At 47.3% G+C, this 10,887-nt stretch overlaps 1 pseudogene; it reads right to left on the bottom strand.

The window, feature by feature from the left end:
• Nucleotides 1-8,903: 8,903 nt before the first annotated feature.
• Nucleotides 8,904-9,565, bottom strand: LOC104591686 (calcium-binding protein CML37 pseudogene; annotated as a pseudogene).
• Nucleotides 9,566-10,887: the final 1,322 nt, after the last annotated feature.

The raw sequence follows: 10,887 nt of genomic DNA on the forward strand, positions 1-10,887 counted from the left end.
GACCCTATAGTCCCGTTAGACAGAAGAAACACAACTTAGCCCCAGAACGCTGGAGGGCGGTTGACGAGGAGGTCGAGAAGCTTCTCGCAGCAGACTTCATAAGGGAAGTCCATTACCCGAGCTGGGTGGCCAACCCTATGCTGGTAAAAAAGGCGAACGGCAAGTGGCGCATGTGCGTCGACTACACCGACCTGAACCGAGCTTGCCCGAAAGATTGCTTCCCCCTCCCCAGAATTGACCGCCTAGTGGACGTGACCTTGGGACATGAGTTGCTAAGCTTCCTGGATGCCTACTCAGGCTACAACCAAATCCGGATGGACCAGTCCGATGAGGAAAAAACCAGCTTCATAACCGAGTTCGATCTGTACTGTTACAAGGTCATGCCCTTCGGATTAAAAAATGCTGGGGCGACCTTTCAAAGGCTTGTAAATAGGCTGTTTCGACCCCTGATTGGCACGAAGATAGAGTGCTATGTAGACGACATGGTCGTCAAGACACAGTTTTCACAAGAATTAATACAAGACTTAGATTCTGTCTTCCAAATCCTGCGTCAGTTTAGCATGAAATTGAACCCCAACAAATGTGTCTTTGGCGTCACCTCGGGCAAATTCCTAGGCTACATTGTCAATTGGCGCGGTATTGAGGCCAACCCGGCCAAGATAAAAGTCATCCTAGATATGAGACCACCTCGGAAAGTAAAAGAAGTTCAGAGGCTAAATGGCCGCATAGCCGCTCTAAGCCGCTTCATGTCCAAGTCAGCAGACCGCTGCCTACCTTTCTTCAAAGCAATCAAAGGCAAAGGGTTCGAGTGGACCCAAGACTGCCAGCTCGCGTTTGACGAGCTAAAAGGTTATCTCGCCAGTGTGCCAACCTTAGCTCGGCCTGAGGAGGGCGTGGTCTTAGAACTGTACCTCTCGGCAAGCGACGAGGTGGTCAGTTCGGTACAAATAAAGGAAACAGACCGGGTCTAGCGACCCATATATTATGTTAGTAAAATTTTGCAGGGAGCAGAGACAAGGTACCCGCAGATAGAAAAGCTAGCATATGCACTGGTGATAGTAACTCGGAAACTCCGCCCGTACTTCCAGGCTCACACCGTCATCGTCCTGACCGACAAACCTCTGAGACAAGTTTTACTCAAACCTGAGGTTTCCGATCGACTGACGAAATGGGTCATCGAACTCAGCGAGTACGATCTCCAGTACAAGCCAAGAACTGCCATTAAGGCCCAAGCCTTGGCAGATTTTATCGCAGAATGCACGTTTGGCCTCGAAGCCCCTGAGCCGGTCGAGCCCGAGATCCCCAGCTCGGGCGAGCTCGGAGCTCCCAAGCCAATCGAGTCCGAACCCCGTGAAGTAGCAGCCTGTGTAGCATCTCTCCTGGTTAGACCAAGCGCGAACTGGGATGAGGAGCCCTGGATCCTTCACGTAGATGGCTCCTCGAACCAGCAAGGCAGCGGGGCAGGAATAGTGCTACGCGGCCCAAGCGGAACAAAGTTGGAATACACACTACGCTTTGAGTTCACGGCATCCAACAACGAGGCGGAGTACGAGGCACTGATAGCCGGGCTGAACCTAGCGCACAAGGTTGGAGCAAAGCACGTAGTTATCTGCAGTGATTCCCAGCTCGTGGTCAAGAAAGTTATAGGCGAATACGAAGCGCGCGAGCTCACAATGATTGCATACTTGGCAAAGGTAAAGGAGGCTCTACTCAACTTCCAGTCACACTTCATCAAGCAAATCCCGAGGTCAGAGAACACTGAGGTCGACGCTCTGTCCCGACTAGCCAGCACGAGCCACAACGCCATAAGAACAGTGTACGTAGAGGACTTACCTCGGCCCAGCATTCTCGGTGGGGCAAAAGAGGTCGCTCCCGTCACTGAAGCAGAGCCGAGCTGGATCGACCCACTCGCGAGCTTCCTGCTAGACAGAACCCTCCCCGCGGACCGCAATGCAGCCAAGAGGGTGCAGCGCCAGGCAGCCAAATACGTCATGATAGACGAACGGTTGTACCAACGATCTTACACGCTCCCCTACCTGCGATGCTTGCGCCCAGCCGAAGCCGAGCTGGTACTCCGCGACACCCATGGAGGCTTGTGCGGCGGACACCTGGGGGGTAGAGACCTCGCCCAAAAAGCACTTCGACAAGGATACTACTGGCCAACGATGAAGACAGAGGCCATCGAGCTCGTCAGAAGATGCGACCAGTGTCAGAAGCATGCCAATATCCACCATCAGCCTGCTGCCGACCTCAAATACCTCACCAGTCCATGGCCCTTCGCCCAATGGGGCATCAACCTTCTGGGACCATTCCCACCAGCGACAGGCGGGAGAAAATTCCTAGTGGTGGCAGTAAATTACTTCACAAAGTGGATAGAAGCTGAACCTTTGGCAATAGTTACAGCCCGAAACATACATAACTTCTTTTGGAAGAACATAGTATGTCGCTTCGGGCTACCTCGGGTACTGATCTCCGACAACGGCAAACAGTTCGAGGATATCAAGTTCCAAGAGTGGTGCCAAAGTATGGGAATTAGTCAGAACTTCACGTCGGTCACACACCCGCAAGCAAATGGCCAAACAGAAATAATGAACAGAGCCATCCTCCGCGGACTGAAAGCACGACTAGACCGAGCTAAAGGGTTGTGGGCAGACGAGCTACTAAGTGTTCTATGGGCTCACCGAACCACGGAAAAAACCGCCACAGGAGAGACCCCCTTTAACCTCACCTACAGCACCGAGGCGGTAATCCCGGCGGAAATTGAAGTACCTACGCTGCGACTAGAAGCAGACGACGAACAGACAAATGAAGGCGAGTTACGCACCAACCTCGACCTACTGGACGAGGTGAGAGACCTCGCGCACATCCGAACTACGGCCTACCAGCAAAAGGTAGCTCGGTACTATAACGCCAGAGTAAAGAAAAGGAACTTCCACGTCGGTGACCTGGTTCTGCGTAAGGTCATGGTGCCCGAACCCGGCGTAGGGAAACTTGGACCCAATTGGGAAGGACCTTACAGAGTAAAGAAAGCACTCGGGGGGCATACGAGCTCGAAACCCTAGAGGGAAAACAAGTATCCCGAGCATGGAACATTGTCAACCTAAGGCGATACTATCTATAGACCGCCAAGCGAAATGGGTAAAATCACCACCAAAGCCTACGGGCTAGGATGTCGAGCTAACGAAGGAATCTCGGCACAAGCAAGCAAAGAAAATAGTCCGCACGAGTGCGGTTAACTCAGGCAGAAAACAAATCAAACGAATGGTCAGTTCGGCAAATATGCTTAGTTCGGGAGAGAATGTCAGTTCAGCAAATATGCTCAGCACTTAATCAAATCCTTCCATTCCAAAAGGTAGAGCAGTACAAAAAAAAAAAAGTTTACAAGTCAGGAGCTATTTCATCATCGTAAGAAGGCACTTCGACAAAACCCGAAGGCCCCGCCTCGCCCTCGGAGTCTGGCTCGGCATCAGCAACGTTAGCCATCTACTAAGTTATGCGCGAAGTTGATATGGCGCTAACATCAAGCTCAGGGTACGTATTCTGGATCATCCACCGGCTTAGTTTAAAACCCCTCCTATATGAATCCACCATCAAATCATCAAAACCCGGCGAAGCGATGTACTCTTCGACGGCCTTCTTCTTGGCATCTTCGATACCTTGAGAAAAGATCTGCGTCCTCTCCCTGATGTCCTTCTGAAGATACTCGACTTGATGCTGCAGATCCAGCCTCAAGTCCGCCATGTGCTTCACCACCACTCCCATGGCCTCGGCATCTCTCTGAGACCTCGCCTGCCTGATCCGGGAAAAACGAGCAGTCTCTTCGGCAGCACGAGCAGTCTATTCAGCAGCACGAGCAGCCTCTTCAGCAGCACGAGCGGCTTCCTCGGCCGCACGACGAGCCTCTTCGGCAGCTCGCGCCTGCCTCGAGCTCCTCTCCACCTGAGCCGCCAAGGCGTGAATGGAAGAATTTACCTGCCAAAAGAGACTGAATGATCAAAAGAACCAACAAAACAAAAGCCAAAGAGCTAAAAAAAAGGAGAACACTTACCACCATAGCATGGGTAACGGCACGGTAGGCCACTTGATGCAGAGGGAGATTATTGCGACCTCCTTGGGGAAGATGGCCTCTTTACTCTTTTGAAGAGCATGGGTCGGCGTCAACACGCTCCTAAAATCCTCCGAGGCCCCCGAGCTCGAGGGACCAGCTCGCGTATGAGCAAACCCAGAGTAAGCAGGAGCACCGGAGTATGTAGGAGCCCCCGTGTATGTAGTCTCAGCATAAGGGCCCCCCGCTGGCTCCTGCATCGGAGGGACCATCTCGGGCCCCCTGGGCGGATCTTCTGGCTTGTAGCCCAGCACCTCGGGCTCCACATCCTGAGGCACCTCGGCGCGAGTTCGCTTGGCAACCCGCTTTCTCCTCTTCATTCCTTGAAACAAGTGTCCACCTCGGGCCCCTCGCAAATCCATCACACCTGCGAAAAGAAGTTCGCCATCAGTAAAAAGCAAGAAAGACAGCAAGATAAGAGTCTCTAAGTGAAGGACCTACCCGAGCTCAGGCCGGCCGCAATGAGCTTGGCCTCCATCAGATACTGTTCACACTTCAGCCCAAGCCGCGCCCATTGCCGGAGGCCCTTCGCTGTCTCCTTGTCAAGCGTAACCCCAAAGTCGGGAGCGGCCATTCCCCACCCGGTTTGAAAAGGCCACCCCAGCACACTTCGCACCCCGAAATAGTCCCACTTCCATGTTGGGACCTTGTTGGGGAGCTCGTATAAAAGCTTAAAACCCGGGCGAGGAGACTGGTAGTAAGCCCGCCTGCGCCCGGGGAGAGAACCTGTTTGCTTCTTGAGCATCAAGATTGAAGAAAAAATCTCCAAGTCCAACGGAAAGCTCTCGTCATAGAAAAGGGAGATTGTCCCCACCAAGTTCCGAATGGAGTTCGGGTGAAGCTGGCCGACTGTCACGCCGAAGTGGTTCAAGACTTCGACGAAGAGGGGGTGGAAAGGCAATCGCAGCCCCGTGGCGAGCTGCTCCCGGAATATTACTATCTCATCAGGACCGTGTTCCCAAGGAAAGCTACCCGAAGGTATAAAATAAGCATACTCCTCGGGCAAGTTATAGTAAGTAATGAGGGATTGGAGCCCCTCAGGCGTCATGGTCGAAGGGCCGAACTTGTCTAACATCCGACCCCGGCGAGAGGTGGACGCCAAACTACCCGAAGCGCCACAGCCTACAGGCTCGAACTCTTCCTCAAGCTCTACCTCCGGCTCACTAAGGCTATCGAGGGATGCAACTTGGTTCGTAGAACCTGCATCAGACCCGCTGAAATAACTATCTGAGCCATCCGAGCTAGACATTGGGAGTGACGAGACCCAGGAAAGTACTCACCCAGACGAAAGCTGTAGACCACAGGAGCTCGGACGAACGGAAGACCTTGAGCGCGAACTGAAAAAACTTGGACGCGAACTGGATGCGAGCAGAAACTCAGACGCGAGCTCGAGAGAAATACAAAAGCGACAACAAACCGGGGTCCCCCCCCCCCCCCCCGCTATTTATGCTCACAGTGACCAAAAGGCAACGGCTCAGATCAAAGCCAATCCAACGGCCTACGACCGCCCTGACCGCACGTCGCCGTGATTGACGCACGTCTTTCTGAAACTGACAACAACGGCGTGCATCTTTTCGAAACTGACGGAACGTCAATGCACGTCTCAGAAAAAACGGCAGCGGCACGTCTTTTTCAAATTTGAAAAAACACCCGCTTTCGTGCCCCCAAGTGGCGCGCCCCTTTTTTTGAAATTTCGAAGCAAAGCGTGCGCACCACCACATCTAGCAACATTTAGACAGGCCAACACGCTTCCCGCATAAATGGACGCTCGAAGAAACCCAAGAAACCCTGACAACGCACCTCGCGCCAGCAGAACCAAGGTTCAAAGTGCAGGACAAATCTACCTGACACCTTGCGAACTCCCTGCGCCAGGGCAAGACCTTAGCACGAGGAGTGGGGGGCAATTGATGAAGGAAGATTTGGCCCGACCTCGCAAATCACGACACGTGGCAAAAAAGGCAAGTAGCTCGGCACTCCAGACAGCATACCGAGGGTACAAACACCAAAGGGAAGGGACCAGCAGGCCCAAACTCCCTACTTAGAGCTCGAACTCCCTAGCAAGAGGCCCGAGCTCCCTACTTAGTGCCCGAATTCCCTACTTGGAGTTCGAACTCCCTAGCAAGAAGCCCGAGCTCCCTACTTAGTGATCGGACTCCCTGCGAGGAGCCCGAACTCTCCCTTTTGACCCCGAGTCACACAAAGCAAAGACCCGAACTGGCCCGTCTTATGATAGTTCAGGGCCTCCCCTTATCCGAACTCGAGACTTTGCCTTACGCACCACTCCAGGCACTTCGCTTCCGGAGCATTGAACTGGACGAACCACGCCGTACCTAACACCGAAAGAGTCCGTATCCAGGGGCGGCGCACCTAACTGACTTGGGATCTGACACTTGACGGCCGCATTTCCAACAGCCACCTGCCACCTGTCACCACTACCTCCAGTTACAGAGACGGCTCCGACAAAAGGAGAAGTGACGGTTCTGCCCCAGCAGAGGCGATGACGCCCGGACTGGCAGAAGCACGGAAATACTCATTCCCGACCTGACAGGAGTCTAGGAGTGAGTGCGCGAGGTGGTTATAAAAGGCTCTCCACCCCCAAAGAGGAGATATGCAAACTTTGCGCTATCTGGTTTATCTTGCCTTTGAAGGATTCTAACTTAAGCTTCGGAGCCTTTACATCGGGTCCTCCCCGGAGCTTCCTCATCTCCTCCGTTTCAGGTTCCCTGTTACTCGGTTCAGAGGTAAGATCGCTGACAGCTAAGACCGGCCAGATTACACATCATCAGTAATCCATGGAGATTATTTTGCTGATTCATCGTTGCCAGACTTATTTCCTGTTGGCAACCCTTTGCTGCTTATATCACATTTTTTGATGAATTAATGTAGAGTTTTGAATTTCTGTTTTCTGGAAGGCTGGGTGTGCATTTGGGTCATACCAGGTCTGAATATCAAGGCTCTATTATAAACATCAAGAACCCAGATTTGAGCTTAGATTTCTTACGCTTGGTGATTGCCTGTTATCAATCCCGATTGAAGAGGTGCATCATGCAAAGAAAAAAAAAAGCAGATATTAAAAGAAGGTGGCTCATTAAAGATGTTTGTGGAATTTGCTAGAAAAATGTTTGTGAAGCTTGAAGTAAGGGAGTGGACTAACAGTTCTGAAAATGAAGAGTCCAGAGTTTTGGTTGGAACATGTTTCCATGGATGAGTTAAGGGACTAACGGTTCTGAAAATTTAAATGATTGAACTAATAGTTATGAAAAATTGTTAGGGATAGGATGTCCTATAGTTGGGTGAAGGCAAATAGAACTGATGAAGATTAGTTAGGGGTTTGCCCAAGTATTCTTGTTATTTGGCATATGAATTCATATGTTTTCTTGTGCTGGTTTGCTTGGGCTGAAAAGCCTGGTATCTAACTGGCCCACTGGATAGAGAGTTGACTGAATCTAGACTAGATTTCAGCTCTACATTGGAACTAATTGTTTATCAGAGTGGTTATTTACTCGAGTCATCTTTTGGATCACCCTAGAACTTATTAACATGGTCTCTGGTAGTTATTTTTTAAGACGTCTTAATTTCTCAAAAGATTTTTCTATACATATGTTTAAATCTTAGTTTTCCCTAAAAATACAGGTTTTTAATATTATTTTTAATTGTATAATAGCATTTTATTCGTTATTTCGGTGATTAATAGTTGTTTAATAATCATTTATATGTGTAATAACTTTTTAATAAAATTTATAATTTTATTTATCTGAATATTGAATGGATTTTAATATATTTTTGTTGTACACAAATTTGTAACAGTTAGATTATAATATGTATGTGCATCCTGTGCACATGCGTAGCATGGGATAATGTGAACCATAAAAAAACATTAAAGAAACAGCTTACACTTACAGTCGATTCCAGTTGAAATGTTTCTTTCAGTACTGATGTGGCATGAAATACAACCAAACAGATTGTAGGTTAAAACGGTCCCAAAACGTTTTTTGACCATTAGCCGATTCTTTAAGAAACGAATTGGCCCTGAAACGCATTGATGCCAAATAATCGCAAAATCCCAGCACCATAAACAATGCTCTAGGAAATGCATGTTTGTTTAGAACTATTTTTTCATAAAAAACGGTGCTCCAAGTCACACTTTGGAAATTGAGAAGTCATGGTTTGGAGCAATACCAAATTTGGCGTTTTCTCAAATTGCAACTCATTGCTGCCAACGAGAATGTAATATGGTAGTGATATGGATTTTCTATAATGGGTATCAGTGCTGAAAACAAACATGGAGCAATGGTATCAAACAGAAAGTGTTGTTGCTCCAGGAAATGTCTTACTTAACAGCAATTTTTTTAAACACAAAAATATATATAATAAAAAAATGGTATTTCCAACCCACACGTCAGCAGTGTTGTATTTGCAGCATTGATGCCAAACATATACCAAGTAAATCAAACTTAAAGGAGTTTTTAGAAATGGAATTATGGGAATTAGGAATATTATAAAAAATGAAGGTATTTTAAAAATTGGATTATGTGATCTTAGAATTTTGAAATTTTAAAAAAGAAAACTTAGGAACATTTGAAAAATTAATAAAAAGTTCAAAAAATTAATAAATTTATCATCGGATTCAGAATAAATTCTAGAGGTGTCAATGGACTGTTTTGAATTTAACTTCATCCAAAACAAAATCAATTTGACGAATTGGGTGGATTATATATTTAATTGGACTAGTCAAAATTCAATGATCCTATTTGATGGATTTGACTGGACCTGGTTCATTCATAATTAAAAGTATAAATGGGTCGAAATTGAATCATCGAATTCGATTCCGATTATTTCGATTAAAAAAATCGATATCCGAATACAATAATTTGAATCCACTCAACATTACAACAGAAAAATAAAATATTTGTAATTAATCAATCAATTATGCATCATAATACAGAATTCGTCGAAGCTAAGCATGCCATCGTCATTGAGATCAAACCGACTAATCATGATGCTACATTCATCCATCGGCCTCGACATGCCTAGTCGACTAAGCATCCTTTTCAAACTCCTGGCTGTAATGAACCCAGAACCATCCATCTCATACATTCCAAAGGCTTGTCTCGTATCCCTCATCTTCTCCTCTTCTCCTTCAGCTTCCATTAAACCAACGAAATCGTCCAACTCCAGCATTCCGTCTCCATCTGAGTCCAGGCACTCAATCACCGCCTCAGACTCTTCCAACAACAACTCCCCACCACCTATTCTCATTACACAAGCCTGCAGTTCAGAGGGCGAAATCTTACCGTCTCTGTTCTCATCAAAGTAGTGGAAGACACCTTCGTATCGGTTGACGTCGAATTTATTCATTTCTGTGAGGAAATTGGAATGGAGCGGTGTATAGAGATCGAGAGTGAGAGAATTAACGAACTTGCAACGAGAGTCTGCAGCGGTGAATGATGCAAACGAAGATATGTATTTATATGCTTTCTCAGTGGCTGACCGCGTCTGTTACAGAAGGAGAGGGAGAGGAACCTGCTTGACCTTTACGAAGAAGATACCTCCGATGGCGAAGAATTCTGTGTAGGTGGAATTCCCATCGGCTCGACGGCTCCCACGCAGCTGCGAATCACACGCGCCCTACATCACATTCCAACCGTGTGAATCGAGAATGACAAGTACCTGTACGGGTGGGGCCGCGGGGAAAAGCGAGTGAGATCACATATGCGCCCACAAAGGGGCGTCCCAAACTGAGTTCACATCTGCGCCTCACAATGCCCTACAGTGCATCTCACTATTGGGAATATATCTCGATTAGACCTGTTCATGGGTCGGGCCAGGCTTTTACTGTGTATTAACAAATTTTTTTAAGGCCCGAGCCCGAGCCCGGCCCGACCATCGGGCCTACAATTTGGGCCCGAGCCCGGCCCTCATAAAAAGCCTGAAGCTCGAGCCTGGGCCGGGCCCGAAATTTAGCCTATATTATTATTATTATTAATGTTGAAGCAGCTGAATAAAGAGAGAGATAGATTGAAATTATAAAGAAAAGAATAAAATATATATATATATATATTAAATTATAAATATATATTTTAATAAATATTATATTATTTATATAATTTATATAATATATAAAATACATATTATATATTTTATAAAATATATAATACTGAGTTGGGCCGGGCTTTTTTGACAAATCCCGAGTCCGACCCAAAACACAGTCGGGCTTACTGTGTTAAGCCCGAGGTCAGGCCCGCGGGCCTAATTATATGACCAAGCCCGGCCGGGGTGCGGGCCGGGCCGGGCCGGGCCGTCGGGCTACCCGGCCCATGAACAGGTCTAATCTTGATGATGTTTTATCAGCTCTCGTAATTGTTATCGGGAGATGGGGGCATTGTGGGGCGCAGATGTGAATTCGAATGGTGGAAAAGTCAAAAACTTAGGGTGATCATTTCAGCCCGGTCCGAACATGGCCCCGCCTTGACTCGAAAATTTCAAATTTGGACCTAGGTTTTTTATTCATGTTCAGTCGACAATTAGCCTACATAAATTTAAGGTAAATACACATATTTTGTATAATATATATATATATATATTATAACATGATAGTTATATATTTGTATTATCTACATGTTTTTATTTCAGGGTCAAAAGGAGCCAAACTAATTCCTCAGTTTTTTAAATTAAATCGACATAGTCAACCACCGTTTTTCATACATGGTAAATCACTCTTAGTTTCCTACCCTAAGGTTCAAATATGGGAATCGTAAAGGAAAGACGATTTTAAGAGATAT

Source organism: Nelumbo nucifera, chromosome 4, assembly GCF_055504915.1.
Source record: "Nelumbo nucifera cultivar China Antique chromosome 4, China Antique-T2T, whole genome shotgun sequence".
In the NCBI taxonomy this organism is placed as follows: domain Eukaryota; kingdom Viridiplantae; phylum Streptophyta; class Magnoliopsida; order Proteales; family Nelumbonaceae; genus Nelumbo; species Nelumbo nucifera.